This window comes from Colias philodice, chromosome 26 (assembly GCF_061535455.1).
Source record: "Colias philodice isolate Cphi_HAF_F1 chromosome 26, ilColPhil1 Martin Lab GWU primary, whole genome shotgun sequence".
Taxonomy (NCBI): Eukaryota; Metazoa; Arthropoda; class Insecta; order Lepidoptera; family Pieridae; genus Colias; species Colias philodice.
The window spans coordinates 561958-577582 of record NC_143111.1 but is presented as its reverse complement, the minus strand read 5'-3'; the positions used below and the strand labels follow the sequence as shown (position 1 = coordinate 577582).

General features: G+C 33.2%; 1 protein-coding gene across 1 annotated transcript in view; it reads left to right on the top strand.

Annotated features, from left to right (window-relative positions):
- Positions 1-3034: 3034 nt before the first annotated feature.
- The window catches only part of LOC149476710 (uncharacterized), a 100561-nt gene continuing 87970 nt past the window's right edge, over positions 3035-15625 (top strand). The window contains exon 1 of the mRNA XM_089711181.1: positions 3035-3225. The gene's annotated coding sequence lies outside the window, so the exon portion shown is untranslated. The remainder of the gene's footprint in view (positions 3226-15625) is intronic.

Genomic DNA, 15625 nt, shown 5'->3' with positions numbered 1-15625 from the left:
TGCGAGTGCAGGTGTGTAGTGCGAGTAGTGTCCAATTGACTGCGAGTGCAGGTGATTAGTGCGAGTGCAGGCACGCTGCGAGTGAGGGGGAAGGGAGGGCGCGCGGGACGTGGCTACTCGCAGTCCACTCGCAAAAAAATAGAACACGCTTCTATTCACTTTACTACACAGCCTACTAAACACTCGCACTAAACAGTCGCTGTCCACACGTAGTACTACTCATCACCTGCACTCGCACTAATCAAAGTGTGAACCAGCCACAATTGACTGCGAGTGCAGGTGATTAGTGCGAGTGCAGGCACGCTGCGAGTGAGGGGGAAGGGAGGGCGCGCGGGACGTGGCTACTCGCAGTCCACTCGCAAAAAAATAGAACACGCTTCTATTCACTTTACTACACAGCCTACTAAACACTCGCACTAAACAGTCGCTGTCCACACGTAGTACTACTCATCACCTGCACTCGCACTAATCAAAGTGTGAACCAGCCATTAGGTAAAATAACTAAATCCGAAACAATTATCTCTTCCTGGTCCTGCATAAGTTGATTCATATGAATTTGGAGATGGATATGCACGATACCACGATCACTGCTTCTTCACGTAAGAACTAGAGGAAGTCCGATGAAACAGATTATATTCTGGAATTAGGTACATATTGATTCCTATATTGTAAATATTTCTCTATAGTCTGTGCCCTTGGGGGTTGGACCATAACAAAAAGTACACGATTATAGCATACAAAACAACATTCCTTGTATGGTGTAACTCGTAAGTAATAAGTATACCGTGGAATGAAGATGTCATTGTAAGATGTAACTGATCAACATACAATGCAACGAATATAGGTTTGTCGGGATTGCTGTCGACTGTTGAGCAACGAATTCTTTGGCGAAATGAATAATAAACCCTTATGGGACAGAATACATTGATTACATGAATAAGTATGAATGTATACAACTATTATGTCCATTGATGTGGTTTATTTATGTGTACTTTAGTTTGAGTGTTATAATGTCATGAACCTACCATAACTAGGCATTTCAATTTAAAATTACTAAGTATAAAATGTCTTACTGTGTGTTTATTTATTATTATATGGTTATATGGTTATATTATATGGTTTATCCATTAGAAAAACATTAAAAATCATAGCTTTCGTCTTTATAATATGAAGACGAGTACGAAATATAAGTAATTTTATCATCTCTGACGCAAATCTGTCAGAATTATGAATGAGACTTTCTCTTATTAGCGACAATACGTCTTAAAACGCAAAAGAAAGTTAAATGAGAAATATAATCCATATTACTCACATTACATAGCAGTTATTATGTGAACTTGCGTATTACGGAATGATTACGGAATATTATTTTGACAAGGTTATTGTCTCGAAGTTTTATTGCCTACTGCTTGGTTTAGTTTTGGTTTCATATCCGCTCTCACGGGTGATGTTTTTAAACTCTGGCGACAGTTGGATCCTTGATTAAAAGATAATTGTCTTATTACTGGTGTTATAACGCATTGTAAGAATTAATTTATATTTTATAAGATTTTAAGGAAAGGTTAGCAGTTTCCCTTAAGTATGCCATTTTTGTGTGATGGAACAAATGCACGATATTAGATAGGTATGTACGACATGACGAGCATGTATCATTATAGTTAGGTACCTATTTGTTACAGTTTTGAAATTAAATAAATCTCACCAAGTGATCAGCAACGGTTATGGGATTACGGTTATATTTTGGGATATTGATATCAGGATTCAGGAGTCAGGACTAAGTTCGTAACAGAAGCACTTTTCACACTGCATCAAAATTACACAATAATAGATATATCTACATAATTAAATTTTCATATGTAACCCACATAATTGAGTTTCCACTTACCCACACGTTTTTCCTCATTGGCATCGTTGTTATCTTTAGGATTATCACTTTAATTTTCTCTAAATCGGGATAATAATATTATGGCCCTTTATAGTCACTTAGCATTTATATGCTATAAGAGGACTAAGTATTGATCCTTCGCACCAGTAAGCAGGGACACACCTGAGTGACCCACTAAACGGAAGCCACTTGGATGACGGGAAACGATGCGTTTTTTCGGGTGTATCCTCATACCTACCTACATTTTATTACTTTTACGTTTTTGTTTTATTATATTGAATGGGTGAGCGAAGTTTACACAACTAAGATAATTGTTTGTTTATTTAGAGATGTTTTTTTATTATTTCTACACGATATAGGTAACTCAAAAACTACCTATTTGACTTTATTCAATTAGCTTTGAAAAATATTATTTAAAATTCGTCAAATAGTTTTTGAGCCTCATTGAACATTTTTGACTGGCTAGGTATATTTTTGAGTTCCCACAGATCAATCGGAAGTCGGGTCAAGCGGTTGGTTAATATAACTAAGTAACATGTAAGTTATACTTTAAACTTTAAAGTTTAAAGTATAGGTAGGTACTTAACATGTGAATTTGTTAAATTTTAACTGCCTTAATACAGTTATCATGGATTTTATAAAATTATTTAACCTCAATATGTAAGTTATTATAAAAAATGTACTTGTTTAAACAATTAAAAATACTTGAAATAAGAATAAATGAATATTAATAATCTAACTTTTGTAAATAGTTTTTTTATTTTATCACGGACAAACAAAAGATATTAAATATAATAATTTCATTCCCACATCATATTATGTCTAACGTCTCATTGTTGTACGTAAAAATATTATAAATTCTAATTTTAAGGAAAAAATCTATTAAAATTTGAAAATAAAACGTACGGTCTATCAATTTTCTAATAAGTGCTAGGCACGTAACGCACGCGTGTACACGTTTTCGAAAAGATAAATACGGTGGTTTTATGAGGTCCAATTTTTAGAACTCAACCACAGAATTTAAAAATTAAAAATGTCTCAAGTCCAACATCTAATTTTCTGTGAATAGGGAACAGCGATTCCCATTTCCCACCCGCGCGTAGTCTGACTGACGGCTGTTGCCTGTTGTTGTTCACGCGAAGTTTAATTTATATTTTCATTCATCATTTAACCGTCGAGCGCGTTGCACGTTCCTCAGCGCCGCGATTTTCGAATTAAAACGATCGTAAAATAACACGCGAATTTTAAAATAATTAATTAGTGAGTGAGAGTGGAGCTCGAGCACTGTTGTGGAACAGCAGTTATGTGTGCATTAGTTGTATGCTGATTTCATTATTTTGGTAAGTTTTCTATTGTTTATAGTTAAGTGCAGTGATCTTGTTTTAATTACGGCTAGATTACTTTTACGATTATTTTTTATGTAGGTATATATTTCTGGTGACTGTGATAACCCTTTCAAAAGGTTACTTTTTACTTTATCGGGTAGTGCTATAGAGAAAAAGTTTTGTTAATTATGATAATATAATACATATTATAATAATGTACATAACTACTTAGTATGTACTATGTATTTAATATTTATGCGATATGTTATACTTACCTAATTTACAGATCCATCTTCTATCTAATTGATAATTGGTAGGTAGGTACCTATATTAGGTATGTTATTATTTATATTAAAAAAAAACAATCAAATCTTATTAGGTTGTTTAGTTACTAGGTATGATTTTAGGTACCTACTTAGACAATCTGGCGATAGTTATAGCAGTTTTGTTTACACAGATAGGTACATATTAAGCAATATTGCAAAAATGCAATTTGTGTTAACGTGGACTTCTTTTGCTTAAGCTTCTTAAATTATTATTATCTACCTTAACTAGGTAGGTAATTACCCGAAATAGTTAAATAATAATAGTAGAATATTTTTTAACACTAACACCTTTCTGCGAAATACCTATTGTAATACTGTGTTATTATTAAATAGCGACTGTTAGAAATGTAAAATGTGTATCCTATAGGTAGGCATGTATATTGTATTGTATTTCATTTATAAATCATCATTGAGTTAGAAGTTTTCATGAGTTTCGACTATAATCGCATAGTTATAAATGAGCGTAATCTATCACAGAGCGAGATCATAATTCATTACAGATAAAATCATCCAGTACATGTAACTCCAATGATAGTTTATCTACATTTAAAAGAAACCCGTCTAACCGTACATGTACATAATGTTTGTAATAAATACACGTACAAAAAATAATAATATACCTAATTACCTAGGTAACATCTAAACTATTCCTAAGTGTACCTATTAATATTTTTAAAACCATTACATTATACTAGGTACCTAACTAGGCATGTACTTTTTATTTAATAATATTAACAACGCTAAAATGTCTTCCCAATTAACTGTACCAATATAAGAACACAATTTTTGCATACCTGTCACCCTAAAAAGGTACCCTTGATAAGATAACATTCTGGAAATACCGAGCGTGAAACAAAAGGTTTTTGAGTATTTAAAATGAATAGTAATAATCTTCTTCCAGTTAATAACGGAGTAAGTTAACAAATAGGTAATAACAGTGAGCAGGTAGACAGGTTTAGAATAAATAGTGTTTCAAAACAAGTCCATTTCACACCCCCTAAATTTGTTTCCTGTATGAGACGCAAATACTCAAGCCCGCCAACACTTACTGATTGTTGTATAATACGATATTAAATAATACAATATTTTGGAAACAATTTGTCCATGTTTGCTAGCTAAGGCGATTGCGAATATTATAAAATACGTACAGAAAGTACGTCGTACCGCGTACGTTTAACGTACGTCTCATAAATGTACACGTCGCGTCGTGTGGGTTTAAAATCATTTAAAAGTTCTCAAAAGACAAAAACAAGGCATAAGTATCTATTAACTATTAAGTGAAGGACTTTTTAGTAATTATACATTTGTATACCCTAAGAAATTTTCAATGGCGGAGTTATGAAAATTACATAAGCCTAAGTGCTGCAAAACACGAGACGTTGCTCTTCGCAAGCTTAGCGCCGAAACAATGGCCCTTTGACAAGAAAGGCCTTTTGGATCCGCTGTCTTGGCTTTTGTATAGCACTATACACTACAGGCTTTTAATGATACGAAGCTAAATTAAAACTTCGCTAATAATGGAGGAGGTCTTGGGTACTTAACAGTTTGAGCAAACGAAATAAATTATGGAAATCCCCGGGAATAAAACTAACCTACGTGAAAATACTTAGTACCTATGTAATATTTAATACAATCCGAAAATAAAAGAAAATTAATTATGAAGAAAAAAAATCAAAAAAAGAATAAACATTAAACATTTCGTTTATTTTTTTCCCGGTCCAACTAATATATTTTAAAATTCGAATGTTGGCGAAGACATAGCGAAGACGAATGGGTGGATAAGGGTGGATTGTATTCAATCACGCGGTTCGCCAGAAAGGCTCGTATTATTCGTAGGATCGGCATGATATTTTTCATAGATACAGCTTTTAGTCTGAAGATGATGAGCAATGAATCCTTTTACTTAGATTGATGCGTGTGTGTGTGTTTAAAAAATAGAGCATTACTAGATTATGAGAAAATTATGGAAATAAACTGTTAAACGGTTACACATCGTGTATTCCCGGTCAACGTAACATTCAAGACTTAAAAAGCATAATCTACATTTACAGAATGGCAATGCGTAAACGTTCACTCTGTAATAAAAAATACCACATATCGTAGTACGATTTCATCAAAGATAACGAGGAATAAATTACATAATTCGTACGCATAAGGTCACCCGCTACAAAGGTTAAACGATTGTCGATAAAATTGATTAATTAAATAATGTAAAACAAAAGCGGCGTAATTATTGCATACAGAACCAGTCCCGCTTTTTGCGTTCTCGTACGGCGAATGCCATCTCCTTATTGGTCTGGCCGCCTGGTAACTCGGCGAGCAAAAACTTGGCCAAATTAATAACCTCCTCAGTACTTATTACGCGTTGGTCCTTCGAACCCGGAAATATGGATGTAAAAGTTACTTTACTGGTAACAAACATAGGTACTTATCTAGACAATGTATTGTTCGAAAATATTGTTTGGTTGTATTTTAGGTTTGCAAATAAACTTAACATTACTTAATATTTCTTTTGTTTCTCTAGTTAGGTCATTCATATATGTAAATGGCAAAGAGAAGCGATACAGATTGCACTACAAATAAAATTATTAATTTAAAAATCATCTTGTTTTGGGTAGTCAACATTCAACAATCAATAATATTAAATCTTACGTATTCATATGTATACCATGTACACATGATCTCAAATCATATTAATAGTAGTGAGATGATTAATTTGATGACAGCACAACTAATCTTAGGCCGTGTAGGCGTCTAATACACTTTTTATCTCAAACTTGCTCAAACTACATAACTTCGAGCACGTAATTTGTAAGTTACGTGAAGGAATTGTAATGAGAAGTCAATTTATGTAATTAAGAGTATCAAATATAGTTTTATCCTAGATATCACTCCACCTACGCCATATTACGATTCGTTTTTATGTAGGTAATTTGTCTATGATTTGATTGATATTATTGTAATGAACTTTCACTGAGTCCTGTAAATACATTAAAGAAATTATAAACAGGTATTTTTTAAGGTATTTTTTAAATCATACATCTAAATTACAATATTGTTTTGCTCTTCAATTACCTTATCAGCAAAATTTGTGAAACATCATCATGTTTCACAAATTTTGCGACGATTTGATGACGAATTTGATACTGACTTGGAATTTAATTCAAAGAAACAGCTTGTCCATATAACTTAGTATGTACAATAATTGCCCATAAAACTTATATTTTATGTATTACTTGCGCACAGTGGGTCATGAATGATTTATCATCAATTGCCGAAGCATAAATTCTATTCAAAAGTTGATTGATTGAATTAGTCAGCTGGTTTAGATTTAGAATTCGATGTCATTTTGCGAGTGGTTGTAACCTATATTTTCTAGAGCTTTAGTCATGTGATAATGTTGTATCGATGTATACAGAAAAGGAGAGGCTTTAGAGAACAACTAGCTGTGCCCCGTGGCTTTATCCGCATTTTTCCACTATCTAACACTAAAAAATTCAAATCGGAATCAGTAGATTCTGACATTAGCCCGTTCAAGGAAAAAAAAATTACATATACTTATATGATGTTTATATATGTATTATGTATAGATACATAGGTCTATTTTCAAAATATTAGGAATTTGGATTTTGGAACTTGGATTCAACTTCATAAGGACCGTGAGGGTGTATTATGTATCGCAATGAAAAGCAACCCTCTATATTTTCACGATGAATAACCGAGGACTGAGGACTGGAGTATATGAGGTACCTAATCTTTCGTTAATACTTTGTGTGGTTTTCTGCTCAGCATTTTTATTGAAAAAGATATGGATACTTACATACCTACCTAGGTACCTATTTTAAGAAATAGCATTTACTTTTAAGACCGAATTATCGAATAAGGGAATTATTTCACATTTAAGGTAGGTACTTAACGATAAAATAAGAAAGATACATATTTCAAATCGGCGAATACTCGAATGTCACCCATCAAATAATTTATTTAATTACACTATCATATTGTAATGTATGGCATCATGTGATCTACAAGGTCTGAAAATTGCAAATTAATAACTAAGTTTTAATCGTTGATGTGTTTCGGAAGTGGTCGGTTACCATAATTGCGGTCTTCTCACATGGCCTTGTGCGTGGGAACTGTTATAATATAATATATGCCATTCATCATAACATCATTTGAATTGAAAATTATCTGTGGTAATCTGTTTACACATTCATTAACGACTTTGTGATTGAATCGATATTTGAACTTCGATTAATTCGTTATTAATTAGGTATGCGACATTAGTTTTAGTTTGGTATTATTGAATTAATGAGACAATAAACATAATTATAAATTGTCATAGACATAGCATTTATTTAGAAACAAAATCCTATTTTTCACACTGTTCTTAAAATTAAGAAATAGCTATCATTATAATAAATAATCAAAAGGAAATATTTTATTCAAATTAAGTCAACACATGCTTGTATATTTACGTAAGCCCACCCCGAATTCTCGAGTTTGAAGTGGTGGACAAGTTCATGAATATAAATATACCAATTTGTATTTATAAACGAACACAGAGACGTTCCCCGTTTGGAATAAAAGTCACATTCAATTTATGCATCTCGCGGCGTGTACAGGAAATCATTCCTGGCGGTAACAGCTGTCATTAAATTTTTTTGGCGGGTAATTTTCATTGGCGTACAGGTACGGTAGAATAGTCTGTACTTAAATAATGAAAAAAAAAAGTAATTCCTTCGAAATAAATGTGAAATTTGTATAATGAAGATGAATTAAATAATAGTAAATAGTATCTTACAAGTAAGTATATCTTACACTACCTGTTAATATAAGACCTTAGTATAAGACATACATATGTATATAACATTTAAAGAAATTGATGAAATGGTGACTAATTTATAGACCAATTTAAATAGTATTGAATATGCGTAAAATAACACGACGAAGAATGTAACGAAAACAAACCATAAGCCAACTGAAAGTAAACATGCTTATAAAAGTCGGTGTTTCATATAAAATTGACACAGATGTTCCTTTTGCGTCGAAATTATTATTATATCACCACAGTTAATGCGAATAATCGTAAATTAAACGGTTATTGTGAATTTCAAGAGTTTTAAAGGACAAAACTGCAGCCTTACATGGTCTACAGAAAATAGTATCATAAAACATACACCTTGAACTTTATCGCTATAAAATATTTAATTTACAGATCAATTACGTGTTTTTTGTTCGCTTTAAATGACTTTATCGTAATGTTATCGGCGTGTTTGATCGCCGCACGCCGGTCTAGGTTACCTTGTTTATTGCAGATTTTGATCTTTTGGAATTTTATCCCGATTATAGCCTGATCAGTGATCTCTGGTGATCTGGAAATACAAATGCTGTTGTACCTAGAACATGATTTAATTTTAATAAAACTCAAACGGTTAGTATTCCGTGCTATGAACAAGCTAACTTTCGCCATTTTTATAAATTTTAGTTATTGAAGGTTACGACTCAATACAATCCTGGAATCTAATCCTTGATTTTTATGTGAGAAATTTCTGGAATTTTCTATAATAGTATCGCATTAACCAAGCATTTACAGTCCGTTTGTCATAGCTGTGGCAGTTGAAATTATTGAAGTTAACATGACCTTTACCGTGAGATTGTGATCTCGTCGCTATTTCAAATTGAAAGTATATAAAGCAGAGTAAGTAATTACCTGTAGAACATACCTATGTGTTATTCGCTTTTGGAATCGATGTACAAAGAAGCAAAAATTATAATCTATTCGTCTGATTAAAATCAATGATCGAAATATCGGGCGAGGAATCTCAATTTTTAAAGAAAAACAAAACAAAATATATCTGATCCTGAATATTAAAACTATGTACATAGTCGTAATTAGGCTCTGAACTTAACAATCAACTAAGGGCTAATTTTTCAATCTTTGGTTAAAACTTTAAAAGTTAAAACTTATTCGTCGAAAAACGTATAAAACTATCATTTCAAAATGTATTCTTATTGCCCGGAATTGACTGTTTACAGGTGACATTTTAATATTATCGTGTAATACTTTATTGGACGGATAAGTTAAAACTTATTGGTTAAAACCAGGGATTGAAAAATCGGCCCTAAGTGAAATAAATAGTAGGTAAAGAAACAGCCCGCTTCTACAATTAAAATTATTGATATGTTTTATTTATTATATCTTTTCCGCATATCATTAGGATTTGAAACGTATTGCAAATAACAAAATGTCTCAAAATAAACATTACCATGATTGGCATAACACTGCATTAAACGCACTGTAAATCTATACTAATATTATAAATCTGAAGAGTTTGTTTGTTTGTTCGAACGCGCTAATCTCAGGAACTACTGGTCCGATTTGAAAAATTGTTTCGGTCTTAGATAGCCCATTTATCAAGGAAGGCTTATAGGCTATATATCATTTCGCTAATACCAACAAGAGCGGAGCACAGCGGGTAAAACCGCGGAGCACACTAGTACTAAATATAAACGCACACATTATTTCTGCCGGCAATTATTGTTATAATCAACAGCGGGCCGATCGTACTCGTAAAGTAAATAAATAGCCGACCACCATGCATATCCCATAAATAGAAACATAAAGCTCAGCTTATACTCTCGCTGAGGCATTTCACGGTGTTATGATGAGTTAAGACGCGGATTAAATATAACTATTGCAGATCTATTTTCGTAATGCCTGGTTGCAATTGGAGGGTGTGTAATTGAAATTTAATATCGGTATGAGGAATAAGTACATTACAAATTGATGATGAAGTTTGAGATAGTTGAAACTTATTTTTTTAAGCGTACAAGCATGTGTTTATCTCTTCAAGGTATAAATGGTTTAACTTGTCCAATCTATCACTATAAAATATGAGAAAGTCTGCCTGTCTTTCTGATTGTGCGTTTGCACTTAAATTTAACGCTTGAATGACAACGTATCTGGATGATTATAACAGTAATAAAAGTGGGGGTTAAAAACTTACTCGAGAATATGAAGCCAGCTTAACATCGGATATTGGGAGGGACGATCACCCATAAAAGTACACTATTTACTTTGAATTACTGTTATCCTAGATGACTTTATCAATCATGAGCCTGACTTTATTGCTGCACTCTCACGGTCGGCTGCAGACCTTTCAAAGTTATTGCTTGGCTATGTAACATATTATAAATAAACTTACTAACTCTTTATTGACTATATTTTAAGCTTTTTTAACCGCCTCTTATAATAATTTAAACCATCGCCCATAAGTGATATTATTTTACAAGTACTAAACTATTTTATGCTTGTTAAAATTTAAGAAGAATTCGGCCATTCTAGTGTGAATACAAATATTGTTTTTGGAAATTGTAATATTTAAAACATTGCATATACCACTATCAATTCTCAAACTCAACAGTTTGTGGAATTGATTGTCGTTAGTTTTTATTTCATTGTTAGAATGCGCACCATCTGATACCATAACCAATTACTATTAGTAACCTTTGCGAAAGCTAAGACAATATTTCCATCATATAGAACAATTTATATAGCATAATATATACATGTTTAAATAATATGTAGTATTTAGTGTAATGAAATGGCTCCTTCCTCGTCTAGGTTTCCATATAACTATTATCTTGGAGAATACATCGCTTCTCAGAAGATGTGTCTTCCTGGACCGTGTGGCCACTTATGTGCAGTTAACATAACTTTCAAACTATCGGGAATTATAAAAATAAGCATATGTGTATTTTACCACAAGAGTAAATCTTACCAAATTGTTACCATTTTCGTATGCGTTTCGTTCACCGGAATATTATAATATTTTTTTGTGCTTTAGTGTGTTCAAGTACAACTATATTATTTATTATTCTGCAACTGTACATACTGTAAATACAAACTGACTGAATAACGCTTCTAGAAGAAGTCTAATTGCATAAATAAATGTTTCAGTTTGAGTATTAAAAATGTCTTAATTTGTATAGGTAATTGATACATAGTCGTGTTAAATCCAATCCGAGATTTATTAGTTACTTAGGGCTTAGGCATTCGGTAGTCGGTACGCCTTGTAAAATAAAATTTAAGAACTAAGTAAACTTAGCTTAGATTACTTGTGCTAAAGTAAGTCATTACTCGTCTTAAACTGCGTCGCTCGTTAAGACAACTCATTAAGGTGATGAATTAATTTTTCTAACATTTACGGCCCTTTTTAAACCTTCGTAATTTTTATATTATTAAAGTTGTCGTGATGAAAATTCTTGACAAGAAAGTTCAATAGTAACACAATACGTCTACCGTTTTAGAAACATGATTCCATGATATTTTCTCGATAGAAAAAAAATACAAAGTTCTCATTGTTATTTTTTTTTAATCTCTGGCATCTTCAAAATAACAAACGTAAAGTTACGACTTTTTGGATATTAACTATAAAATATACAACCTATACGTCTACCGATTTAGAATTTTGAAATATGCGATGGTTTTGAAATAAACAAGAAATACTTGAAATTTGCGCGCGACCAGCCAATATAGCGAGAGCCGCCCTGTACCTTCCTACCCCGATCGCTGCACGAGTCATTCCCGCTACGGCCGTCACACGGGGAACTTGTGTCGCTCGCGCAATCGTAAAAAAGGGTGACAACACGATAAGACAAAATGAGACAAATGGGGACAATAAAGAAAATAAGAAGAAGAAACATAAAGGTTGGAGGAAAAAGAATGCTTACAATTGGAACAAATTAATGAAGTAAATTGGTTTTATTTTAAATTTGATGATAATTGTATTATAGACGATGTTTGATATGTACCCCTGTTTTAAGTACATAACGAATGTGTAAGGTTTTTTTCATTTATAGCATAGATAATCTTTTCAGAAATCCGGAATCCAGAAGGAAAATAAACCCACTGATTGTTCACAATGTGAACCCACTCCTTCGTTAGTACCTTTATTCAGTCAAAAATGTATGTTATCAATGCTCTACTGGTTTTATCGCATGATTCCATTTTTAGCAAAAAGCAACAAAGTGCAAAGAAATAAAAAATCATGGTGAACTTAGTGGAAGTATGGTGGACTGTAATATGGAACAGGAGCTCATTGGAGTAGTATTATATTTAAAAAAAATACGAAAAAATGTCAAGAATTACATTTCTTAGTAGGTGGTAGATAAGTATGTTGTATAAAGAATTTGATGTTGATATTTATTTCATTTATACTTACTACACCTGTGCGGGAAATTGCTTAGTACTAAAACAGGTTTATATTCATATTTACATAGTAATGTGAGTTTTCATTTCGAAAAATTTTGTGTAAGTATATTAAATTGAGTTCCTGGGTGATCTGGAAACACAATTGGGCCCGGAAGATGGCGCTGCAGTCACTCCTCCTAATCACATGAACCGATTTGGATGAATATTTGTGTGCACATTTCATTGTTGTGTGATGATTGGTTGATTCGTTTTCACATTAGCTAATATTATGTATTTTTGTTGTAAACTTAAATTAATGTTTATAATACATTATTATTGGTATAAATAAGCCAGTGTTCGTCTCACATTGCTGTAACTGCCTACCTACCCTACCAGGGCCTAACTTTGTTCTGGCTATTTTATTTTGATTATTTGTAATGAATAATTACAATTATAATAGAGTGCAAAAAATAAATACATGCGTCAATATATTTTGTGTTTTTTTTTAAACAATTTTTTTATTTAAAAAAATATCATTCCGACCGCGGCTTTGCCCGCGTGGAATTAGGTTATATCGTGAATCCTGTTTTTTCCCACAGAAGTGTTCAGTTCGGATAAAAAGTATCCTATGTGTAAATCCAGGCAATTAGCTATATTTTATCAAAATTGGTAATGTAGTCTTGACGTGATTAAGTAACAACTAACAAAAAAATATACAAATTAACATCCAAAGTTTCGCATCAGTTGTACTGTATTAGTGATATCTTCCACTCTTGACTTTGACTGAGAAGAATTAGGGTTTATACTTTATAACTTCTTTCAGAAATAGTACCTTTCATTTCTGGGCATGATGTAATATCTACGTCAGCATCAAATTCTATCTAAATCAATTCAGTAGTCCGCGTTATTGAGTACCATTTCATTTTTTCAGAGTAACAATATTTTTTGTTATTTTAAAGATTATTTATAACCTGTACTATTTTGTAATAAAGTAAACATTACGAAATATGTAATAATAATTATTAATAATGTCTAAGTAGTTGTTAAAAAGAAGATTATTTGTTTATAAGCAAGAAAATAAAACCAATAAATCAACAATTAAATAAATGTATAACAATATTATAACTGTATGACGACTCCATACATGTTTGTCCCGAGTCGGCCAGCGGCAGCGCGGCGAGTTTGCAAGAATGACTTCGCGCACACCCGCGTTCGCGATAGCGAGCTATTAGACTCCGCCCGCCAAGCAGTGGATTTTTTTTTGTGTATCGTCTTAACATTAAGAAACTTGCCTTGATATTTTTACTGGTAGTTTCTAAAAAATCTTGTTATTTTATGATTAATTTTTCCAGTGTCTGTAGCTATATACAAAGAAAAAGTTTTTATTCTAAATTATTTTATAATATCTATTTTTATTTAATATCAATTTGAAATGATTAAAAAGATAGAGACGAAAGAGTGTAACATATTTCAGCATGTCGTAATTAATCGCATATAATTAGTTTTGTGAATATAATATTTGAATATATAAATTGATTATATAATAATGTTTGAATATAATGTTTGCTACGAAGCTTTATTTATTACGAATATTGAGTCACAAAAAATTCTCGTAGGTAAATTTCCTCAAATACCTCAGAGCGTTTCTCCGAAAGATTATCCTTCGCATACAAAACTCAACCTTCTTAATACCAAAAGTATTCATAAACGTCTTCGTAAAAAGGAATAAAAGTCGGATAAAAATGATCTAGGACGTTAGTGGTTGAACACTCGATACCGGCTTGGAGTTATCGCTAAGAGCCTGTATCCGACTATACGAATAAATACTCTTGTCTTGGAGATAATTTTGAATCCGTAATGGGTTATTGTCTTTCTTTATCTCTATGATGGTTATTGGTTACTATGGAATTGCTTTTGTTATCTTATTTTGTTTTAATATTTAGTTGAAGTCCACTTGAACAAATGTCATTCGACGAATGACATTTGTTGAAGTGGACTTATTCGTATAATCGTATTATTCAGATGTTTTATTGTGTTTTGGTTATCTGTGTAAATAATGTTATAGAAATTATGATTCAAATAACATTTTGAAAGCACTTAGCGTGTATTTACGACATATAATAAGAGTTTAATAATAATTGTTACCCGAGGCCATAGATAGTGTCAAACTCTATGGCCAAGTCATTCCGTGGCAAAAGCACACCAAATTCTTAGGCGTCACTCTAGACGCGCACATGTCATTTAAAGACCACATTAAGGCAGTCCGTAAGAAAGCCAGCTATGTTCTTAGCCGGCTCTATTACCTCATTAACAGTCGCAGTAAAATGTCCCTTAGAAATAAGGTGACACTTTACAAAACGGTGGTCCGTCCAATCCTCACTTATAGTAGTGTAGTTTTCGCGCATTGCGCCCCCAGCTCCATACACAAGCTCCAGACGATTCAGTCGCGGTTCATGAGAACGGCGACTGGAGCGCCCTGGTTCGTGCGTAACGTGGACCTACATAGGGACCTAGAACTCCCCACCATAGCCCAATGGATGAAGCAAGCGTCTAAACGCTACTTCGACAAGGCTAAAAACCACCCCAACCCATTGGTGACAAAGGCCATCGCATACGTCGCGAATCCCGATCCCACTCGTCGTCGCAGGCGGCCAAGACACGTCTTGGACGACTCCGACGACGACATTACCAAAGCTAACGCACGGCTAGACGCGGCGATTGAAGCCCAACGTCGAAACAACCGCGACACCGCACACACCACAGCAGAAAGCGTACACCGTCTTCGCCGGCGAAGACGAGGTCCCTTGTTCCGCGTTCCCGCGCCCACCCGGGTGAGCGCCCGTCCGATTAGGGCCCTTCTGGCCTCCTCCACTCAAGCGACAGCTCAAGCCGA